We start from the raw sequence: 25,542 nt of genomic DNA, 5'->3' as shown, positions 1-25,542 counted from the left end.
TGGGTTCTGTTTTATGATGATGGATGATTGTGTTCCATTCTGTGTAAGTTACTATTTGCTAAAACTTCCCAGAACACTGTGTAAGGTTTCAGCAATAGCTTCCAGTTAGCTCTTCATCTGTTCTCAAGTGACCTGGCAATCGTGCCCTTCTCTGTGAAGTGGGCTTTGTATGGTCTCCCATTGCCTCAGCCAATTAAGACCTTAAAATTAGGCTTTGAGGAACCCTGCTCATGCTTCCAGGAACATAATAGCACCACTTTTCATTGAAGGAGATGAGAAGTGTTTAAGTTTGGCCAATGAACAAAGCAAGGATAAAAACAAGTGCTAAAATCATAATTAGCCCTGAATATTTTAATGCAAAAAGGGTATCACTTTTTTGGACACTATTCCACCATTATGCTAGATTTCCCTCCATAATTTATGGCTAAAAGTTTTCACTTCTTATAGAGCCAATTAAGTTTATGTAGTAAGACATTTTGAAAAGGGTACTACACCGTTATTTTTGAGGCAAATAACTTACTACCCTAGGTTTAAGCAATGATTAAAACATTTCTGTTATCTCCAGCCTGAATACTATTCTAGAATGTGAGTTCTTTAAAGGATCTTTCTTTGATTTGGGTGAAAGCGATGAGCAGGTTGGACAGTGAAGTATGACATGTTTATAGGTTTCATACATACTTCAAAGTTATTGTTATCAAATAGTGATTACTTTAATGTCTATTGGTAGTAGTTGGACTCATTTGACCTTTAAGGATTCTGGCATTTTTGTATTACGTGGGAACTGTCTTTTGCTCACTCTACCATTCTAGATTGGCAGTACTCTTAGTAATGTTTAAAAGAGAGAGTAACGTCTGGTGCCAGATGACAGAATGCTGTCCTCCTCCTTCTTCTCCTTGACTTCTTCATCATCTCTGTTTACTTGATTGTCAATTGCGTATCATATAAAAATGACAAGATTGGTATTCCTGTTTCAGTGACAAAAGAATTTGTAAAGGAAAAAGTTTAAGGAGAAGCTTATATATGAACATTGTGTTTTATAACTGTTAAATGCTTCAGTAAACTTAGTTTTCTTTTCTCAGTTGAAAATGGCAAAATACATTATTGATACATGCTACATTTATATATAATATGTATTTATATATGTGTGTCTGTAATATATAAATATGTATACATATATCATGTATACATATGTTAGTGTATATGTGTATGGATTTTACACATTAAGGAACAGAGATGATTTTGTATAATCGTATGTTGATTGCATTCTTAGAATAGTATCTCAGAGTATTTAACCAGTCTCTGGAGTCACCACAGTGTTCAGGAACCAGCATCAGAAAATACTTATGATATTTGTGTTGTGTTCTACAGTGGTGATCCTGTTCACAGCATGGCATGACGCTGGGTGTTTCTCAGTAGTCACACTATGAATAATTTGAACTGAACATCCTTGATGGTTCAGGCCACCCCTACACACTGAAGGACATTTGGCTATCCTCGGCTCCAAAGGATAAAATGGATATTAGTGTCCATGCTCTGAAACAAGAAAAATACCGTCTTACATTTCTTTTAGAGAACTACTAAATGCCTTTCTCACAGCACCAAAAACATTTTAATGCATTTATTTGTTTTATTGTTTATATCCTTCCATAAAACTATAAACCACGTGATAGCAGTAGCCTTGTCTTAAATATATAAGTGTTCCATGACTAGCACAATATATGACCCATTATCGTTTAATTTAATTCATGTTTATTCATCAGACAAAATGTAATACTAACTTAAACACTTACCTAATTATCTATGCTTATCACTTTCCTCAAACAATTGTTAAACAACGTTTTGAAATCACTGAAACAGAGATATCATATCATGAACTTTATCCACTTATTCATGAATTCACCTGTTTATTTATTTATATCCTGACTTGTTCTATAACAGATTTATGCAGTTGATTTTATTTAAAATGTACAAAATTATGGAGCCGTGCCATATAAAAGAAGTATAACAAGACAAACACAAGCTACATGTGTAATTTAAAATTTTCTGATAATAAAATGCTATTAAAAAGGTAAAAAGAAAGTGAAATTAATTTTAATCATGTATTTATGTAACCCAATTATGTCCTAAATATGGTCACTTCAACATATAATCAATATGAAAAATTATTGACTTATTTTACAGTTTGTTTTTCAACTGAGATGCCAAAATCTGGCATGTATTTTACCCTTAGAGCACACCTGAATTCCAACCAGCCACATTTCAAATGTTTAACAGTCATATGTGGCTCATGGCTAACATATTGAACAGCGTAGCCCTAGAGGATCATCTATACTGGCCATTTTTTGGTCTTATTCTTTTTATAGAAGAATCATCAGTGGTATGATTGCCAGGGTTGCTGAGATCTCTTTGGGAAGTCCAAGATGATAAATGTAACCCGAAGCTCATATACTCTAATATTAATCCTATTTATGAAAACATCTGTTATATGTAAAAATCATTTAAGGGATCTTACAATATAGACAATTTATAGCCATAATACCAATATGTAAGAAGGGAAATTAAAGCTATATAGAAATTATTTCATAGATTCTTTGAATTCTTAAATTTTCTATATACCTTTTTTATTTTTTATTTTTTTTTATTTTTTTTATTTTAGTTTTTTTTTATTATATTTTAAGTTCTAGGGTACATGTGCATAACGTGCAGGTTTGTTACATATGTAAACTTATGCCATGTTGGTGTGCTGCACCCATCAACTCGTCAGCACCCATCAATTCATCATTTATATCATGTATAACTCCCCAATGCACTCCCTCCCTCCTCCCCCTCCCCATAATAGGCCCCATATACCTTTTTTAAAAGGTAGGGAATAACACAATTATGCACCTGGGTAGCAGATAAAGATAACAAGCAAATCAGGAAGATGAACAATTCAAGGACATTTATTTACCTTCATACTTAGGTTTTCTCTGTGTTGTATAGATTGTGGGAGAGAATTTGGATGGTTGTTGAATTTAGAGTTTATTCTTAAATTCATAGTTCAGATTTTTGATTTAGAATATAGAGGTTAGTAAATATTTTGATCAACTCAAGGTTATTTTCCATTCAGGCTAGGTTGTCTACATTGCTTAGACACTTTGTTTCTGCTGCCTAGACCAAGTTGTCTGGGTCTAGTTTTTTATTTTGAAAAACTTAGCACCTGCTGATGAATTTGGAAGAACTTTCATTAGCTCCACAGGAAGCAAGTGGGAAGACACCTATTATATTCTAAGTACCTACCATATACCAAGTCTTGCATTACATAATTTCTCAGATAATCTTCCATTTGATGTAGATATTTTTATTCCTGCTTTTTTAAGGGGGAAGTTAATACAGAGTTCAAGTAACAAGCCTTGAATCCATAGATAATGAAGAGATTTCTTTGTAGAATGTGACTTGGCTGGGAATGCAGGGAATGACACAGTATTTCCTTATCCACATTTAATCATGACCCTTTCCTGTCATTCACCTCTCAGCAGCTTGCAGTATTCATTTTGTGACATTGAACTACTCTCCTTCAACCTTTCAATGGACCATGCACTTAGGGAAACATCCCAACTTTTTACCATGATTTGCAATATCCCTTCTGCCCATTCTCCGGCTCCACCCATTCTCCCCCTTCAACTTGAGTATTATGTTCTGACACATTTTACACTGGCCTTATTTTTGTTTCTCTTATATACTGGGGCGATTTCTGCCTCACAAGTGTCACACTAATTTTTTTGTCCGCACCTCATTTCCCCTTTAGCCCCCACCTCCCTATGCACATGGCTTTGGCTTCCTCCTTTAGGTCTCAGTTGAAATGTCACCTCCTCAGAGGGACCTTATTCCATTACCCAATCTAAGTAGGTCCTTTTCTGTGTTTCTGTCTTTGCAACCTATTAATTTACTTCACAGCACTATAATTTTATTTGCATATGTGTGCTCATGTATTTATTTATATATTGTCCATCTTTCCCATTAGACTCTAAATTTTCTAAGGAACCATATCTGTTACCCTTGCTGTGGTGGTGCATGGTTACTATGTGTTGAAAACAAATACTTGTCTTTTAGTTCCTGGAATGCCATAATTTCATTCCAACTTGTTCTTCCTAACTTCATTTTCTCATTTCTCTGTTTCATATGCTAATATTGGCAAATTGTAATAAATATTCATTGGGGTGACTTTTTAGTCCTATGTTCCCTCTTTCTTCTAGTGAATTATGTTTCCTCACCCACGTGGATAGCTATAATCAGGCTTAATCTGGCCCAGTACTCATTTCACCACAGGGATTGTTTCAAGAGATGTGATCTAGTCTGGACCTTTCCTAGTCCCTCCTTGATAAAAAAATTTCAAACTCAAAATAGGAAAGAATATTTTTAAAGGTTTGGTCATGGCACTGAAACTGATACAGGACAGGTGAGCCCTAAAATTTAGACTTAGCCCAAGAGGGTTCTTAGCATCCCCTGGGAAGTAATCCCAGGACTAGGACTAGGTGAGCTGGAGGTGTTAACAGACTTTTATTAAATGGTACTGCTCCTTGTGGTGCAGGGCTAAGTTATAGGCATTGCACCCAGAGTCCAAAGAATGGGCTCTTGGCAACTGTATTTATACTCACTTAAAGGCACTTTCAATTACATGCAAATTAAGGAAAGAGGCAATAACTTCCGCATTGTTGCCATGGAAAGGGGTGGTAACTTCTGGGTCATTGCTATGGCATTTGTAAACTGTCATTGCACTGGTGGGAGTGTCTTATGCCAATGAGCTATGAGGGCAGCTAAGAATCACTTTCATTACCATCTGCCACTTCCTGCTGTTTGCCTCACTTTACCAAATCCTGACAGAGCAACAAGTCCAGAAGACAAGTCCTGCCCATCTCCTTCATCAAAGGGTTATAAAAATTTTCTGTCAGAAACCATGTTTCATGTGAAGAAGAGGAAACTGTCAGTGATAGCAGAGAACTAAGCAAACACTCAGGAAAAAACAAAGACGTGAGGCAAATGAGAGATTTGCTGGTGTTAAGCCCGTGTACCCATTTAGCCTGCTTTATGATGGCAATGCTCTTCTTGATCAGATACAGCTTTTCATGCCCTCTTGTTTTGGTTTAAACTGGTTAGACTTGGCTGTCTCCCCTACAGAGTCCTGACAGATTAATGGTCTCAGTCACATCCCTAACTTCACACAGAAGGGACTATCAGAATCCATTTTGCTTTCCTGTGATAAATTTAAAAAATACTCAGTATCACTACAAGATCATGTGAAACTTAGTTTGTGTAGTTTGGAAATGGTGGCTCTACTTCTGCAACTACTATGTATTCTATATTCTGAATTCTCACTATCCTTTCGGTTTCTGAAAACCTAGAGAGGTAAAATATCTATATATGATATGTGTGTAACACACAATAGTTGTAAACTTGTGGACTATATGATTTAATTGCTAAAATTGTCTTTTATGCCATATATATTTGAGGTCTGTCATTAAAACAAGTTGTTTAAATTTTCTCTGAGTCACCAGTTTGAAAGTAGTATTTAGAAGCAAATGTTATGCAACTTTACTTTTGCTGAAAAGATGAAATGTGATGTATATACCTATAATGTGAAATCATCTCTATATTAGAGTTAATGAATTGACATTGATAATTTATACAGACTTTCATTACTACTGAATTGTGTAAGACTTGTTGGTGATATGATTCACACCTCATGTCATTCACACCTTCAACTACATGAAAAAGTAAGTCTCACCATTTTGTCTTTGTTGAGTCGTAGGAAAATGAGGATTACCAGCCTTGGCAACATGGAAAAACTTCATCTCTTCAAAAACCCAAAACAAACAAACGAAACATATCTACACACACATACACATACACATACACACACACAAGTTAGCTGAGTGTGATGGTGCATGCCTATAGTCAGAGCTACTAGGGAGGCTGATGAAGTGGGAGAATCCATTGAGCCTGAGAGGTCGAGGCTGCAGTGAGCCATGATTGTGCCACTGCACTCCAGCCTGGGCAATAAAGTTGTCTCAAAAAACAAACAAACAAACAAACAAAAAAAACAAAGAGGATTATTAGATAGAGGCTCTGGGTATGTGTGAAATGACATACTGAGTTAGATCAGTCACCTATTTGATCTAATATTCTGATTCTGAAAGTGTTACCAAGTAAGTATTTTGGTAGAAGCACGGTCTTTGCATTTTATTTGATCATTTTCTGATATTAAGTGTGTACTCTAATATCTCAAGTTTTTTTTTTTAACCTTTGCACCTTAACAATCTTCTTTAGTTGCTTTTATATTTTCAAAATATATAAACTTTCTTTGGGATGGCGCTCTACCACAGATGCCCCCATTTACCCCTTCTGATCTCATGGAAGATGTTATTATACTTTGTTTCTTCTGAGTCAGCCACAGCTTCATTATCACTCTGAAAACTCTGTTCTAGGTAGTCACTGCCAACTGATTTGAATTGACCCATGAAGAGAAATTCATTTGTTAATTTCTGCAGGAAATTAGTTTTAAATGTTATAGCCTTCTATTGGAACTGAAGAACTTCTGTTTTTGAGAGTATTCCAGTATTTTCATATGTTCTTTACAATATTTGATTTCAGTTCTTCTAGGTGCCGTGCAAGGGACAACTATATTATTTAAAGTAAATGATAGCTGAGTCTCTGCCTTTAAGAGCTAACAACTTGTGGGTACTACCATACCTATTAGATTGGACCATTATTTCTTTCTAAATTAACCTTGCCTTTGCTTAAGGTGCTTTGCTTTGCCCCTGTAACTCAATAATGAAATGATAAACAACCCAATTAAAAAATGGATAAAGGTCTGAATAGACAGTTCTCCATAGTAGATGTAAAATGGCTAATGAGCACATGAAAATGAACACATTAGCCGTCAGCGAAATGGAAAGCAAAGCCTCAAAGAGACACTGCTTTATACTCACCAGAACAGCTGTAATAAAAAAGATAGTAACAACTGCTGGAGAAGATATAGAGACATTGGAACCTGTATACACTTCTGGTGAGAATATGAAATGGTGCAGCCACTTTGGAAAACAGTCTTTTACTTAAAAAGTTTAACATAGAGTTACATATAACCTAGAGTTATGCCCAAGAGAAATGAAAACATTTGCCATGCAAAAACCTGTACACACATGTATATAGCAGCCAAATGTTTACAATAGTCTAAAGGAGAAACAACCCAAATGTCCATCAGCTGATGAATGGATAAATAAAATATGGTATAGTCATACAGTGGACTATTATTTAGCAACAAGAAATGCAGTATTAATAAATTTTACTACATGGATACACCTTGAAAACTTTATGCATATGAAGTCAATCATAAGGGAACACATTATTATATGATTCTGTTTATATGAAATGTCCTTGACAGTTAAATCTTTAGATACTGATGGTTGTACTATCTATGTCATCATTAAAAAATAGTGATTCTGGCTGGTAGGTGAAATAAATAACTGCATGACTACAAGAGTCAACGTGATGGGTGATATGGGGTTTCTTTTTGGGGTAACAACATGTTTTAAAATTGATTGTGGTGATGGTTGTACACCTCTGTGAATATACCAAAAGCCATTAGATTGTACACTTTAAATGGATAAATTGTATGGTGTGTGAATTTTATCTCAATTAAGTTGTTAAAAACCAGGAGTCTCGTTTAATTTCTTTGGTTTACTCTGCATATTTGATTCATTGAATAGTCCTATCAACTTAATAAAATATATTTTGAATCTGTCCCATTCTGTAATCTTGGTTCAGAATCATCATTTGCCCAGATATTAATGCAGTGGCCTGCTAGCTGGTGGTCTCCTTGTCTCCACTCTTATATTCATCCAATTATTTATTTCATCTGCCAGCAAGTGATTATTTTTTACTGGTGATGATACAGAAAATATTAATACTAATGAAACAGTGGTTAACACTCATTTTACAATTTATTGTGCCAAGCATTGTTCTAAGTGCTAACATGTTAACTTACTCAGTCCTTACCACAACTCTGTGAGGTAGGTGCTATTACTATCCCTATTTTATCGATGAAGAAACTCAGGTACAGTGAGATTAGTAATTCATCCAAGATCACTTAACATGTGAGTGGCTGTTACATAAAGCAGATCAAGGCATCCTTTTGCTTGAAGATCTCTAATGACTTTTACTCCTTTTCCCTCCTTTTTACTAATTTCCACTCTATCAGGTTCATTTATTTTTGCCATGGGCCTTTTGCATTTGCTCCTTCTGTTTGAAATGATTTTTTTCCTTCTCATCGTTCTTGGCTTCCATGTCACCTCCACAGGGAGGCCTTCTTCAATAACTCAAACTTGCTCTCACATTTTCATACTTCTTCATTACGTTTATTAGTGTTTGCAATTGTCTTAAAAGTTTTAATTGCATATGCGTTCACCCACTACCTAATAGAACAATGCCTGGCAAATAGCAGGATTTCAAGAAAACACTTGTTTACTGCCTGACTGACTTGTGGGAGAATAGGATTTTATATATTTTTCAAATTATGGTTGAGGTCTATTTTCAGAATACGAAGACTATTTGCATGTCTTGACTAAAGACTCATTGTAAGCACAATTTCATGGTTTTCAGATTTTATTATAATTCCTTTTTTTTTTTTTTTTTTTCTGAGGCAGGATCTTGTTCTGTCACCCAGGCTCAAGGGAAGTGGTACGGTCACAGCTCACTGCAGCCTTGACCTGACAGGCTCAGGTGATCCTCCCATCTCAGTCTTCTAAGTAGTTTGGACCACGGGTGCACATCACCACTCCCAGCTAATTTTTGTATTTTTTGCAGATGTAGAGTTTCACCATATTGCCCAGGCCAGTCCCAAACTCCTGGGCTCAAGTGATGTGCCCACCATGGCCTCCCAAAGTGCTGGGATTACAGACATGCCTGGCCTATAATTACTTTTATGAAAATAAAATAATTCCACGTAATTGATGTCTTTCTAAGTGTTATGGTGCCTGCCCTTCAGTTGGTTTAGGGTGGAAATTGCTTTTTGTTAAGATGATATTTGAGCGATTGGACAATACTGTTATTCTTAATTTTTTTCTTTTTTTTTTTTTAAGTCTTGATCTGCTGCTTTTAGGATGTGGTTTTATTATTGTCAGGTATGGGATGTGGGTAGAGAGTATGATGGATGGGGAGAGTAGTTCCTGGTTGTTGGTTTCATGGGAGCCTTGAAATGATATAGCTGCTGTTAGCATGGAGACAATGTGGGAAGTTTGAGGTTTGCCTGTTAGAGAGCTTGGGTAATTTTCTAGATCCATTCTTGTCTGATATTAGGTGATTTTTGGTTGGCAGTGAGAAACTTTGCAGTGTCAGTCATGCGTTCTTTTCATTAGTTGGACAAACACATATGTGCACTCGTGCGTATATTCACATATACACAGAAACACACCTTTCTGCTCTATTTACATAATGGCCTTTTAGCCCCAGCTTCCCTTCTGTTACTTTTCTTCTGCCTTTCCCAGCTCAGAATGGTGTTGTTTATACCCCAAATGAGAAAAGTAGCCTTAAGTGTTAGTGTGTGCGTGTGTGTGTGTGTGTGTGTTTTACCTTGAATGGGTGATGCAACCTATGTGGACTCATGAGGAAATTTTAAAATTCCAGGTGTATGAACAATTGGAATTTTAATCCAAGCCCTAATGAAAACATGGCCTTGTTTAGTGAGTGGTATATCATATAATTAGATGTCTGAAATCTACATTTTGATAATTGCTCACCTCTACTATAGTGAAAAAGAATACAATACTCAGTATATTCCTCCAAGTAGATTTATCTTCTCCAAATATTAAATTGGATCCCCTGTGCATTAGTAATATTTAGAGAATTGGATTATCCTAACTTTTTGCTACTCAGCAGAGTGAGAGAGATAAGCACTAGATACTGAAAAATAAAATAGGAAACTGCAGCATTGGATGGCTAGGCTCCAGTTGCTTTTACATAGTTTCTGATAACCAATATTTCTCATGCTGCTGACTCTTGATTCTTTGTGCAAATAGGCTAGTTGCAGAATGATAAATACAATCTATATAAAATTAAAAATAAAATCATTATCATTGTTTCCAACCTTCCCTTTTACTCAGTACTTGTAAGTAATGCTAAACCGAAGTTATTCTATTTTTAAAAAATTTATGCTTTAAATGGATACGCAACAATCAATCTACTATATGCAAAACAGGGGAGATTAAAGAACAGTAAGACCTTGTCCCTCTCTTAGAATGTGCTACAGTCCACAAGTGTAGATACTCACTTTAATATAGCTTTGTCTGTGTTGCTGTAGATATTAATGATGTGCTATTTATACAGATAATGGAGGCACCATCTCTGCTTGGATGGGTCAGAGAACTAAGAGATAATATTTAAGTTGGACTCTGAAGGTTAAATAGGAGTTTGCCAGGTGAAGAAGTAGACAAAGGAAACAGCCTACACAAAGTCATAGAGTTTTGAAAAGGCCATGCTTGACCAGGAGATAGGAAGAGATTCAGGGAGGCAAGATAAAACATTGTTTCCAAAGACAGAAGTTGTAGTATATAGGAGAGGAGAGGAAGGAATAGCAAAGATCACCGCGGAACCGTGGTCTGGTATTAGATTATAAAGAATCTTTTATATTAACTGTCAGATGCCTTACAGTGAGTAAGTGTGGTGTTTCATTTTACTTGTAGGATAATGCTAGGAGCAATGGGGAGGCTGCTTTTTACCTGCAGTGCCTCCCATGTAAAGTGCCCTTCTTGATAACTATTTTTTTGTTATTGGTAACAAGGAACATTCAACTTGGTAGCCTGCCTGTGTCTTCCTTGATTGTCTATGATATGATTAGATTCAACTTTTGTTGTTTTCTTTTTTTTTCCAGATCAGTCAGGGTATAAGGATGGGGTTGATTCAGCATTGTATTTTACAGGTTAGAGTTAGTTGGCTTATGGCATTTGGAAGAGAATTCTGGTCCAGCCTAAGCTGGATATAATGGGGAAATGCAAGCCTCAGGAAAAGTGCATCCACAGCTACTGACTTGGTTATTTCTCATTTCACTATATTAACAGTAAAATAGCGGATGTGTTTCTGAAAGAGATAGGCTTATTGGCAGAACTTTGAGATGATTACTGTCACCTCCAGCTGCCTTTGAGGGGGCTGCCAGAGTGCTTGCCTTGGATCTCCCACTTAAGAGAACCCCTCTACAAATGGAATAAATACCTCCATCTACGGATACATGGCTACCAACTGATAGCCACAGTCTCTCTTTTCTAAATCATGCTCTGGGTACCCAGGACCCCAGAATACCCCAACCTAGCTGCCAGAACCCATGTGCAGGAAATATTTGTGGCCCTTCCATAGGTCAGTCCTTCCAGGGACAGTATGAAGACCTCCGTAGGCCCAAGAGGTAGCTGAAGTGTAGTTGTCTGAGGGAGTAAGAGGGGTTGGATGTGTACAGTGTTTTTGGACTCAATGCTTGAGCCACATATGGTGTTGGATGGAGCCGGGGGTGAGATGAGAAGGTCACTGGTTGTGGGGACATCATTTCTACCCTGACAATATTAAGGACAGCCTACCTGGAAGTAATAGTGTTGTTTGAGAGTACGCAAATTGAAATGATTAAGAAGCTCCAATACAGAACTCTTTAGATAATGAATGTATTCCTTTTTCTTACACTTTGCCATCTCAAACTCCCTATTGTGTTGCAGACTGATCCTAATGTTAGTGTTCATATTTTCAAATCTTCTTACCTTCTTAAATTAATTTCTTAAAATTTCAAATTAAAAATTTATTTGTAAAGATAATTATTAAATCATGATATTAAGTACTAATTCCCTAGGATAGCCACATGTAGTCACTGAAATTAGATTAAAAGGAACAAATTAATTTCATGTACTTACATTTGTAGCAGAAAAAAATAATGAAGAGTGAATTGGCTTGCAAATAGTTGAATAAGTAAACACCATTGAAATTATTTTCACTCAAATTTTTTATTTTTTACGTTCTTTTTAATTTAAAAAATTTTAGGTACATAGTAAGTGTATATATTTATGGGGTACATGACATACTTCAATACAAGCATATAATAACAATAATCACATTATGGTAAATGGGGTATCCATTTCCTCAAGCATTTATCCTTTGTGTTATAGATAATTCAATTATAATCTTTTAGTTATTTTTAAATGTATACTTAAATTATTCATTATAGTCACCCTGTTGTGCTACTAAGTACTAGGTCTTATTCTTTCTAAATATATGTATTTGTACCTATTAGCTATTCTCACTTTCCTTGAAACCCCCACACCGCTCTTCCTAGCCTCTGGTAACCATCCTTGTGCTCTCTATCTACATGAGTTCTCTCTGCTGTTTACTACTGCAGATAACAAAGATGTTACTCCTGTAATTTTACATGTATTATCTCTTATAAGCTAGCCTCTTATGTATGTTTGAAGAGGACGTGATTGTTATTATGATGTTAATTCATACCATGTAAGTATCATATTAGTGTGGTTACACCCACACACAGTCACACACAGACACACACACACATGTACACACACATACAGCATATTCTTATATGTCAGTCTGTAGACCATAGTCTAGAGGGAGTGGTTTTTTTCTTCACTGGGAAGAAAAAGGACAAGTAATACAGGATTGTTTTAGAGTAGTTACTGGAAAGGTCTCCTAAGTGGATTCATTGTGTTGTATTGCCTCAGTCCAACATTTAACTCAATCTATAGAAACAATGAAAACCATTTCTTGAGAACAGAAAAACAAACAAAATTAGATAGCTTCTCATGTAAGCCAAAAAGCTGCTTTGTTTTTAACTACTATACTGTTTCTCTGAAAAGGATGGATGTTCATTGTGTTTGATAAGTTATCAAGATTTACTTTAATGCTCCAGAGTGTGCAAGTTAATGATTTCAGACGACAATTTTTTGTGCCACTTTAGAGGAAACTATTGGACAATTTGAATATCAGATGGTTTATTTCCAAAATCATATTACGGTCTTGAAATTGTTTTGGGTAAATGTTTTGCTGCAGTTTGCACATTGTCAGTTCTTGTTATTCTAAATCATGTTTGATTTTTTTTATTCTGTTCAAGAAAATATCCAATTAAAGTCAATAGAATGCACATACTCTAAAATTCCTGACCAGTTAGTAGACCTTTTGGACAGATTGATGTAGGATCAAACAACAAGGGGTTAATTTGATTGTAGTTTTTTAGGAGAACTTTAAATTATAAGTCACTTGTTATATTTTCTATTCAGTTGTATAGTACTTAATTAAAGTATTTAAATAAAGTAAATCTATTTCTTTAATACTTATAAATATCCAGAGTAACTTGTGGAAGAATTTAAGAAATTATGTTTTATGAATTTGATAAGTTATTGTTATGTTTTCACAACATATTTTAATTATCATTTTGATAGGTGGTGAGACATGTGTGAATTCAGTTGACACCCAAGTAGATGCAAATAAATATATTTTGTTTCTTTTTCAAGAGTTTAATCTGAATTTCTTAACTTTTCTTCTCTCCTATACTCAATATATCATAATATAATTGTGAGATTTCTCATGAGAAAACAGTCAGTAAGATCTCTTATCTAGTAACATATATCCAGTGAGGGAGATGTGAACAACAGATAAACTGGCCTCTGTTGTAAACAGGCTGATAAACTGGCTCTGTTGTAAATGGGAATTATGTTTGCACCAATTTATGGCAGGATTTCATTATTAGATTGTTCATACATGTCCTTAACAAATAGCACTATTTTGCAAATAGTTGTAGGTATAGAATATCTGTTTCTATCCTCATATCTTCATATCCTCAAAAGGCCCAGGGTTCAAAATCAGTTATTAGTTCAATACAAATTGTTGTGCTGCCTTTTTCTTTAAGACAGTTCCTTTTTTGGCTACTCTGTTGTTCTTAATTTTCTCCTAGTTTTAGATATATTAACACAATTTACTCATTTGCCATTTCATATGTAAACCATCAAAATTGTTAATAATGAAAACTGAACCAATCAGAAAAAAACCTGCTGATAAAATGCAAAAGAAGACCCCATTACCCCATTCATTTATTGATAAAGAAAATAAACTACCTAGGTGTAATTAGCCTTAACAAGAAATGTCAAAACCCATATGAGGAAAACTGAAATACGTATGTGAAGATACAGAAGTATACTGGAATAACTGAGAGGCATATTTCCTTAAATGGGAACACTCAAACATCATAAAATATCATTTATTTCTAAGTTAAATTATATATTTAATGCAGTCTTAATCCACATACAGTCAGATTTTTTTGTATTAAATATATCTTCAAAAGCTGATTATAAAACTCATTTGGAAGAATGAAAATGCAAGAATATCCAGCAAAATGCTGAAAAAGAAGAGCCAGTGAAAAGGTTAATTCTACCAGATATTAAAACATAATATAAAACTGGCTGGGTTCAGTGGCTCACACCTGTAATCCCAGCACTTTGGGAGCCTGAGGCAGGTCGATCACCTGAGATCAGGAAAGAGAACAGCCTGGCCAACATGGTGAAACTCTGTCTCTACTAAAAATAAAAAAAAATAGCTGGGCATGGTGGCAGGCGCCCATAATCCCAGCTACTTGGGAGGCTGAGACAGCAGAATCACTTGAACCCAGGAGGCAGAGGTTGCAGAGGCCTTGGTCATGCCATTGCACTTCAGCCTGGGTGACAAGAGTGAAACTCCGTCTCAAAAAAAAAAAAAAAAAAACAAAAAAACTAAAACTAATAATAATATCAAATTTACAGTTTTTATTTATTTTATTTTCTTGAGATAGAGTTTCACTCTTGTTGCCCAGGCTGGAGTGCAGTGATCTCAGTTCACTGCAACCTCTGCCTCCCAGGTTCAAGCTATTTTCCTGCCTCAGCCTCCCAATTAACTAGGATTACAGGCATGTACCACCATGCCTGGCAAATTTTGTATTTTTAATAGAGACTGGGTTTCACCATGTTAGCCAGACTGGTCTCGATCACCTGACCCCAGGTGATCCACCCTCCTTGGCCTTCCAAAGTGCTGATATTACAGGCGCGAGCCACCACGCCCAGCCTAAAACTTATAATTGTTAAAAAATTGACTAGAGGGAACACTAGAACAGAATAGAAAATCTCCCTAAATATACCCAAATACTTAAGGAAATTTAGTTTACAATCAAGCTAGAATTTGAAATCAGTGGAGATAGATATACCTTTAAATAAATGTGCTGTGATAACTGGATATTTATATGGAAAAATATAAAAATTAGATCTATTCTGACACCATTCATCAGTATAATTTTAAATTGGCCAGAAGTTTAAATGTAAAAAATGTAATTATTCAAATAGTATAAGAAGCAAATGCTTTTATAATGTGGCTACAGATAAAATTTACATGGCTACTAGCTAAAATTCAGAGGCAATCAGGGAGTAAGGATGGACTAATTTGATTGCATAGCAATTTTTTAAAATGGCAAAACGTTTTTACCATAAGTAAAATCAAAAACAAATTACAAAATGGGAAAAATATTTGCAAGTCTTATCACAGACAAGAAGTTATATTCCCATATCCCTAATATATAACCAACTTGTTAAAAAATCCAAATGCATGACAGTGTCTGTGAGGCTGGGGACTGTGAGAAAAGAGACCCTTTCAAACATTGCTTGTACGAATGCAAAAATGGTGCAATCCTCTGAAAGTGACTCGGAATCTAGTTAATTTTCATAAGCATTTTTTGACTCTTCAATTCCCCTTTTAGGAATGTATATCAAAAGATACAGTGGAAACAATACAAAATTCCAGTAAATAGTGCTTCTTATTGTGGCAGTATCTTTAATAGCAAACATTGGAAATAACCCAAATGTCCATCACTAGGGGACTTGAAGAAAAAAATGGTACATCCAGAATATGTAGTAGTATGCAGCAATGAAAAGGAATGCAAATATTTCTACATCAAATGGCACATTAATCTACAGGATATACTGCAATATGAGATAAATGACTTATATGCTACTATTTAAGAAATGAGAGGAATATACCTATTTTTGACTTTTGAACAATGTAAACATTTCGTGTGATTTTGAAGCAAAGTTAATGTTGAGCAGAAGAAATTTCAAGATAGCTATATATCCTTAGTGAGTTATACCTTAATGACAAAAAGGATTGCAAAAAAATTAGATTTTTAAAAAGCATATTTCATTGTGGTATTGGTGGTATTTTAGACAATTATATTTGTCTTGAGGAATGAATCAAATGATTATTTATATAGATATTATTGAAAACTGAGATTTATGGATAGATTACTAAGGTTAAGTAAAAATCATGTAGTAGTAAATTTCAATTGTGTCAGTATGACCTCATGTTGGATTTTATCTTAAATAAATTTTGGGATTGGTGGGGACCACTGTGTACAGCTTCACAAACAGAGAGACCAGTGCAGTTATCAATGAGTGTATCTATAGTACCAAGATTATGATATTTAAATACCATTTGCCATGAAAAGAATCCCCAAAACTCCTTGGAGAATTGGTTGATTCTGATCAGGTATAAATATTTATGTGTCAAACTTGGAAACTCTTATTATTTCAGAAGCCAAGGAAGCTATCAAAAACTAGGCTTATCTTCCTCAGGCAGCTCTAGCAGGGGCCAGTGGGATATCCAGCAGATAAACCAACCTGAACAAGACAACACTACAAGGGCTCTGAAAATTAAACTATCGTTAGAACCATAGCCTACAAAAGTAGGTCAAGACCCACATGACAAACCTAACTAGAGTGATTGCCTGCTTAAATAAAACATTTAAATAGAACTCACAGTCTCATAACATGACAGTGCCTAGAATATGATTTTAAAAATCACTCTCCATACCAAGAATCATGAGAATGAATAAAACAATCCTCTGCCACCAACATTAAAATAAATCAGGTACTGGAAATATCAACAAGGATTTAAAGAAGGAATCATAAAAATTCCTGAGCAATCTCTGTAACAAATGGATAATCTCAACAAAGAAGAGTTATTCAAAAGTACCAAGTGGATGTTATGGAAATGAGAAATACAACAACAGAAAGAAGAATATCACTGATGGGTTGAGTAGTAGAATGAGATAACAGAGGATAGCATCAACAAACTGGAGGAATGAAGGCACCTCATTTGAACAGTAGGGATAAAATAAATTGAAAAAGAAGGAAAAAGAACAGAGCCACAGGGACAATAACAAAAGACTCAATGTTTGTACCACCAGATTCACAGAAGGAGAGGAGAAGGTTATGCTGAAAGAATATTCGAAGAAATAATGATTGAAAGCTCCAACTTTGGTAAAAGACACAAAACTAGAGATTATAGAAGTTGAGTGAACCCCATGCTGAATAAACCCTAAAAGACCCACATCATAATTAAACTTTTGAATACTGGAGATACAGAAAAAATATTGACAGCGGAGAGAAATGACAGCTTACTAATAGGGCAACAGCAATTTGAATGATAGTAGATTTCTCATCTGAAATCATGGAGGCCTAGGCTTCACAGGTGATACACTGTATAGAACTTAAAACACACACACACACATATATTCACACACACACACACCAGTATAAGTAAAACAGGAATACTCAATAAGATCAGTGAATCATATCAATGTTGATATCCTAATGGTGATATTGTAAATATATCTGCAAAATAATGCCATTGTAGAAAACTGGGCAAAGTGTACAGGAATCTCTTTGTAAGATTTCATTGTTCATTCTTGGAAGATGTTATGGAAACAGCTTATTATTTTGAAAACTGGTAGATTAAGATTAAAAATCATTTGTCTTGCTTTTTCTATATGATTTTTTTTGTCTTATAGTAACCAAAGAGCTGATGAGGGAAAGTTTCTTCTTCTAGAAGTTCCAACTAATAAATAAGTGAACAATTTATGATAGAAATTGGTTATCATTATTTTGCAACTCCTTATTTATTAATTTACTAATGGTCATCAGTAGCTGCTAATGCAAAAATAGAAGCATGTAGATGATATATACCTGCTTGTGGTGCTATACAACATCCCTGTACCTGTCATTACTATTACCAAAAATTATCATAAAACTTAAGGACTTAACCATTTTATTACTATGAATTTGGAAGATTTGAAGACTGGGACTGACTCTACACCTGAAAAAATTGAATCATCTGAGAATGTATTGACTCACCCATCTGGAGCCTGTCTAGGGATGATAAGAAGACTAGGATTGCCTACAAGAGAATCCACATATGGCTCTTTATAGTGCACCACTTCCTCACAGGACGGCTGCATCAGGGCTCCAAGCACAAGTGTCCCTGGCAACAGTGCAAAATCTGCATTGCCTTTTCTAACCTAGCCTAGGAAGTCACACAACATCCCTTCCTTGCATTCTATTGGTTACAAAATAGTCACAAGCCTACCCATGTTCAAGGGGAAAGGACTGGTCTCAGAATCCCGCACTCGCAGCCCTGCTTTTCTTCAACGTCTTGATGGAGGAAGTGTTGAAGATTTTCAAATGTTTGTAAAGCCACCACATTCTTTATGAATTAGTCTGACTACTTCTCTCTCACCTATACATACAAAATTGAACCTGTATGTGATCAAAGCTCTGGGTTTCATGAATACATAGGAATCGTTTTAATCATTATTTAGACTGGAAAAGTTTGCATGACAAAGGTCTGTTTTCAACTAAGAAAAAAAAAACACAAATGGAATAAAAGGAGCTAGAGAGAGAATCTAGATGAAAAGGGATTTAAGAGGCCTATCAAACAATTCAGTGCATGAAATTGCAATGCATAATTCCAATCCAGACAGACAAACTTTTAAAATTTTGGGAAATAGGAATACTGAGCTACTTCTTTCATAAATATACTTGTTAAGGAATTTTTTTTTTTTTTTTTTTTTTTTTTGGTGTGATAAAGGCAATTATACTGTTACTGTTTACAAGATAAGAATAATTTTATTTTAGAAATACTTATTTTAGAAATACATCCTCAAGGCCGGGCGCGGTGGCTCAAGCCTGTAATCCCAGCACTTTGGGAGGCCGAGACGGGCGGATCACGAGGTCAGGAGATCGAGACCATCCTGGCTAACACAGTGAAATCCCGTCTCTACTAAAATACAAAACTAGCCGGGCGAGGTGGCGGGCGCCTGTAGTCCCAGCTACTCGGGAGGCTGAGGCGGGAGAATGGCGCAAACCCGGGAGGCGGAGCTTGCAGTGAGCTGAGATCCGGCCACTGCACTCCAGACCGGGCGACAGAGCGAGACTCCGCCTGAAAAAAAAAAATAAAAGAAATACATCCTCAAATATTTACAGATTCATGATATGGTTTGATCATTGCTTCAGAATTATTGGAAGGGGACAGTTAAGTGGCTTTGGATACAAGTGAAAAAGATTGGTCATGCATTGATGATGGTTGGAGTAATGTATGTATCAGCTCATTATACTGATCTACTTCTCTGTTTTTGAATAGGCTTGAAAATTTCTGTAACAAAAGAGTTTAGAAAAGAAAGGAAAAAAAGAGGCAAGAGGGAGAAAGGTAGAAAGAAAGAAGGCAATGAAGAAGAAGGGAAGGAGGAGAGGGCTGGAGGAGGGAGAGACAGATTCAGTTTAAGCTAAAGTTTGACATACTTCAATATCATTACCATCCTAATTTTACAGAAGATTATAGTCAGCACAGCGCTTCATGTTTCAAGCATAAAAATGTAGGGCTAAAGTAGTTCTGTGGTTTTTTCATTTATGACGAATAGTCCTGAAAATCTCCGTTAAAATACATTCTTTTGCATTTGTTAACATACAGATGTGGTGGAAAAAACATATAAATTTGCATTAGAGCCTTAAAGTTCTAATGTGTATATATTCTACACACATATAATGTTTATATATAGAAAATATGAGAATGCATATACATCTTCCTCTTTGACATTTCATTTATTTTACACTTATAAACATTTTTTTTTAAAAATTACAAAATCCTCCATTTTATTTAGAATATGTTGCATCTTTTCTTCTTTTAGAAAATTTAGTTTGAATAGTCTTTTGGCTAGAATTAACTCTTTGGCTAGAATGTTTACTCTGTTGTTTTTGTTGCTTTCCAAATGAATACTGGCTGCTTAAGTCCCAATTTAATCTTAGTAAAATCTTCTAATGATCTAGGACTACATAATTGAAATTATTTCCCAGAGATGCTTTCATTCTAAATTTAATTGTGTGGTAAGGAACAGATAATGATGTTATTTCTAGTGTGTTTTTCTCATTACATAAGTATCTTTCTTGTTAATCTAAATAGTTTCTTAATTCTAGTGGTTTAAAGTTTTATCAATAACCGTTTTGTGGGTTGAATCTAAATTAAGGTGCTATTGCCCATATAATTTTCTTCGCTTCTCTTTATTTTAAAGAAAAATAGGAAGGGAGGTAACTGTGGCTATAAATTAGTGGGATGAGGGATCTTTGTGATGAAACTGTTGTTTTGACTGTGTTGTAGTTCATAGTACACATGTGATAAAATGATAGAATTGCATGAAATTAAATACACACACACACACACATACACACACAAGTGTGGGTAAAAACTGGTGAAATTCAAATAATGCCAGTGGATTATATTAATGTCAATTTTCTAATCGTGATATCCAATGACAGTCAGATAAAATGGTACCATTGGGAGAAAATGAGCAAAAGATATAAGTGATCTCTATTATTTCTTATTATCTCACAATAATAAAAAGTGACATTGGTTTTAATATTTTTTGAATTGGAAATTACTATTATAAGAAAATCAGATAGGAAACAGGTAAAATAGTAAACACATTTTTTTCTAATTTCTCCAAAAGCTAAAAGCTTTTGGATTTTTAAAATTTTAAATTAGAGTAGAACTTGAATGAGTTCTTAAAAACATGTTTTTTTGCAGAGAGTCCTTTAAATGTTCCATGAAAACATAAATTTTGCTAAAACTCTTAAATAACTGAAGGCTTGTTAACTGGATGGAATATTAAAGATAATGCAGTCTGCTGGAAGATGCTATAGAATTTATGGACAATACTTAATTTAGACTTAGAGACATAGTTTTTAGGGCCGAGAAGGGTCCTTTTATAACTTAGTTGTCCTTAACAACCTCATTACAAATGAAGGATTGGACCCAGAAAGGTTAAGTGATTTTTCCAAGGTTCTACTGTTTTTTAACACAACAGTGATTGATTTTGCCTACCTTTTATCTCTGGCTTTCTTTTTCCTACCTCATCTGCCAATCTGTGTACTTTTACTTTCTATCTTTAGAACTTTTTATTTTTCGCTAGTTCCATTCTCTCCAAATTTACCATCAAAATAGTTTAAATACATACATACATATATACATACATACATAATCTTTTTATAGCATACATTTTAGTTGGTGCCATTTATACGATTTTAAAAACCGTACCATGCTTAGGTATTTTGTTTAGTGTTTTGCTTTATATATTTGTGTTTCTTATGTCTTGAAAAAATTTTGTTTTGCTTGATTCTGAAGTAGCTCTTAATATAGCAGAGTTCACAAAATAAGCAGGCAGTTGCTGCAAGGTATCCAAGCAACTACTGGAAACACACAAACCTCAGGGTGAAGTTAAAAACATACACTTTAAAGTGACATTGCTTAGGTTTAAGTCCTGGTTCTACCGTAATACCAACTTGGGTAAGTTTCCCAACCTCTTTGTACCTGAGTTGCCTCATTTATTCTTGCAGGTTGATAATATTGTTTACCCGGTAAGTTGTTGTATCAAATTAATTGATATATGTAAAGGGATTGAATAGTATCTGGGAAGTATTCAGTAAATGTTAATTGCTATATTTATACAAATGTCATCATTTTGGATTTACTCTCATTAGACATCACTTAGTCCAGGGTGTGAACTGGGAAACTGGGAAGGGTGACAATAAGAATATGGTCAGGAATGCACACAAAAGGAATCAATAAATCATCTTTGAGCAGCTGTAATGTCAAGGGCAAATGGATGTATAGGGAAAATGTAATTTCTTTAATTTGGTCTATAGCAAATCTGATTTTCCTTCTAAATCTTGAACCTTTGATTAATCTTTCCTTCAAGAAATATTTGTTTAGTGCCTACTATAATGTCAGGCTCTATTTTCGAAACTAGAAATATAACCGTGAATAAAATACACAAAAATCCCTGTAGCCATGTTGCTTACATTCTTTTGGTAGGAGATGGACAATAAACAAAAACAAATACATAAATTATAGAATATGTTAGAAGGTAATAATTGCCATGGTGAGAAAACAGGGAAGGTGCTTCTGGGGGCTGAGCTGCCAGTGAAAGCAAAGTGTAATTTTAAATAAGATCAGAATAGGTTCCATTGAGGAAGTGCCATGGGAGCCAAGAATGAATGTGAGCACCAGAATGTATTCATGTGCACGTGTTGGAGAAGAGCATCCCATCCAGAGAGAACCACCCATGCAAAGGCATCGCAGCTGTAATGTATCCAGCATGTTTGCAGAACCACAAGGAAGCCAGTGTGATTGGAGCAGGGTGAGCCAAGAGGAGTGTAGTTGTGGGGTGTGAGAGAAAGAAAAGAGTCAAGGATGATGACAAAACTTCTGCCTGAACACATGAAACATAGAAATCCCACGTTTAAGATGGGAAGACTGATGGAGTAGGAAAGAAAATTAGTAGGGAAAAGTGAACTAAATGTTGGAATTAGTTTAAAATTTCAGTCATTTTTAGTCTGTCTGGGGCCAAGAAAGCTTAGTTTCTTAAATAACTTCCTTGATGCCCAGGAAGAGGACAGCTTATGCATCTTTGAGGCAGGAGAGAAGTCTTGGGTCCCCTGGCTCCTCTGCCACTGAGTGAAGTCCATCCATTTGGTTGTTGGTTGTTCTGTTGGCAATTGTCTGGTTGTACTCTGCAGCCACTATAAAGTGACATCTGCTGCCTTTCATTTTGGGCAGTGCTGCCCTGTAGCACTGGCCAGCTTGATCTTCACTCCTCTGAGACCTGGGTATGTGTCCAGTGTGATTCCTCAGGAGGGTCTGTTCCATACCTTCACAGCAGAGTTATGGCAGCCTCTCTGGTAGGTGCCCCAGCTGCCTCTACTTCCCTTGCAGACTACACAGGAACCAAAGGCTTATCCACAGATTACATCTTGAGTCTTCTTCCTTCCTGCCAAGGTGATAGGGCTTTGTCATCAGGAGCAGCCTCAGAGACAGTCTCTTTTCTGAGTCTGGAACAAGAGCCAAGAAGCTAGACCCCTGCTCTGCCTTCAGTTTTACCCTGGCTAATCTAAGGAGCTTCTTCCTCTCCACGCAGAGCATAGAGAAGGGAAAATCAATTCACATGCCAAACAATCTTGTTCTGCTCCCTCTCTCTTCCCTGCCCTCCTTTGAGACATGAAAAGAGCAGACTCCCGTATGTCATATCCTATTCCTGTTTGGGTATCCCTTATATTAAATCTATATGGTCAGTTAAATGAGCTTGTCTGTTGATTTGCTAAAATGGGATATAAAGAAACAGTATTATTTTCTCAAGTTGATAATCTGGTTTACAAGCCTATTATGCTTGATAAATCCTATTTTGAATGCCAGAAGCTGAATATTACATTGCTCTTTCTCTTTGAATTCCTTATGTCACAAAATCCTGTATTGCTAACCCAAAACAAAACTCTTAGTTACTAATCATGTAATTCCCATTCAGATAGGTAGTTGGAATGACTAGGACAAAGCCCATTTACTCAGAAAGACAAAAGGAAAAATTACTGATTTAAAAATATTTAAGCATAACATAGATGGTCTCCGCAATATGGCTTTTTAGTTTATTTTCTACTATCCCCCCTTTCCTATTTGCAGTTTAGTCTTGTTTTTTGAATCATTACCTATTAATGACACCCATCTTTCCTGTCACCCTGCACTATGACAGTTGCAGAAACCATGAGTCTTTCCTGCAAGATAAGTGACCAGACCAGCTAATCATCAGCTTAGTCCAAGCACCTTGCATCCTGAGTGAGTAAATATGAAGGGATGGGATTAATTACAGAGTAGGGGTGGCTCATGAAATATACTTTTCCTTCTGCATTATTTTGGCAGTGATCCCAAAGACTAAACTCAGAAAGTCTGATCCTGTGCCTGCTGAAGTATATCATTATTCAAGTTCACAACTTACACTTTCCCTTTAATGTCACGTATACCCAAGAATTGGAAGAATCTGTGGGAGGACTTAGGTTTGGGTATCACTTCCATCCTTCCCCACTTAAAGCCCTCTGTGTTCTTAGAAGCACCTACCTGTCCCTGTAGTACTACTGGTCCCTGTAGTACTACTGGTCCCTGTAGTAGAGGTTGTTAGCTCTTTGCTTGAAGATGTACTACTTCCTTGCCTAATGGAGACATGCTGCAGGCATAAGTTTGCACCCTGCTTGGAACTACCCCCATTCTTTTAGGCCTTCAAGTAGAATTAGATTTTAGCATTTCCTGGGAGAAAATTAGAAAGTCCAGTCTTGTAGAAGAAGGCTTACCCTTTCAGATAAATCACAGAATTTCTCTTCACCTAAGATAGCAATCTGGGAAGTTGTAGATTTCTAGGCATCTTAACCAAGGAGGTAGAAATAAACGTTTGCTCAGGTTTAATCTCTCTATATATTATCAGTGACGTAGCATGCTCACCTGAGGTGCTAGGTGTGGTTCTAATAATCTGATTAATACAAACCTATGTTAAATGGTGGCATATACTAAATGAAGTCACAATGTCAATAATTGTTTTCATAATTTAGAGGAAAGAGTTGAAACACGTTAGTAGAAATGAATATATCTATCTCCCTTTGCAGTACTTGTGTCCTTGGGAGATTCAAGAAGAAACTCCCTGGTTTAAAGTAAGGACATTAAACAATGGTATAAAGGTAAGGCTTTACACACCATCTTGGAAAATGCTTTCATGGCCACGGCCTGTAGTGCATGGGCGGTAATGGGAGACACTATTTTTTACTTGAATAGAGATAGGAGGAGTTGGAGATGGGCCTAGGGAACCCACTACTTCATGCTCTGCACATCTCGTCAGCATGGCTGACAAGGAATGGCAAGATTTGTAGATACTTATAGATTAGATTGTGGCGGAGGCTAACGTATCCCTAAGGCATTGTACTGAAGGTGTACTCTGACAGGAATGTGTGCTCCGACAGAAAGTAATTTCCGTTTGAGTATCAGGTCTGTCAGATTTTACGTTTACAAGTAGAGCTCTGGCATTATTTCTCTCCCTCTCATTCTCTTCCCCAAATTCCATATCCAATGTTAAAAGCCTTTTATGGCAATTATCACCTTTCTTTGAGAGTAGTCTGGGCATTGTTTTGAGGCTATTCAGGTCTACTGCCACTCTAGTAATCCAGAATGGGAATGAAATGACATTAGGATTTCATCTTATTGTTTGAAAAAAATTTTATTTTACAAAAGAGAAAATGAAAAGTATATAATGCTTAACTTAAATGTCATTGATACTTTAATATTTACTTTTTTTTTTTTTTTTTTTTTTTT

The 25,542-nt window shown here is 35.6% G+C and overlaps 1 protein-coding gene across 9 annotated transcripts in view; it reads left to right on the top strand.

Annotated features, from left to right (window-relative positions):
* Positions 1–25,542, top strand: part of CEP128 (centrosomal protein 128) — a 483,382-nt gene that overhangs the window by 237,453 nt on the left and 220,387 nt on the right. The window contains exons 22-23 of one of the 9 annotated variants that reach the window (XR_001885973.1): positions 23,942–24,024; positions 24,843–24,891. The exons of the other annotated variants lie outside the window; for them this stretch is intronic. The gene's annotated coding sequence lies outside the window, so the exon portion shown is untranslated. Of the gene's footprint in view, positions 1–23,941; positions 24,025–24,842; positions 24,892–25,542 lie in introns of those variants that run through there. 9 annotated transcript variants of the gene reach the window in all.

The sequence above is a fragment of the Rhinopithecus bieti genome, unplaced genomic scaffold (genome assembly GCF_001698545.2).
Source record: "Rhinopithecus bieti isolate Rb0 unplaced genomic scaffold, ASM169854v2 scaffold_6782, whole genome shotgun sequence".
NCBI lineage: Eukaryota > Metazoa > Chordata > Mammalia > Primates > Cercopithecidae > Rhinopithecus > Rhinopithecus bieti.
Note: the sequence above shows the minus strand (reverse complement) of the source record. Positions and strands in the feature narration are given on the sequence as shown.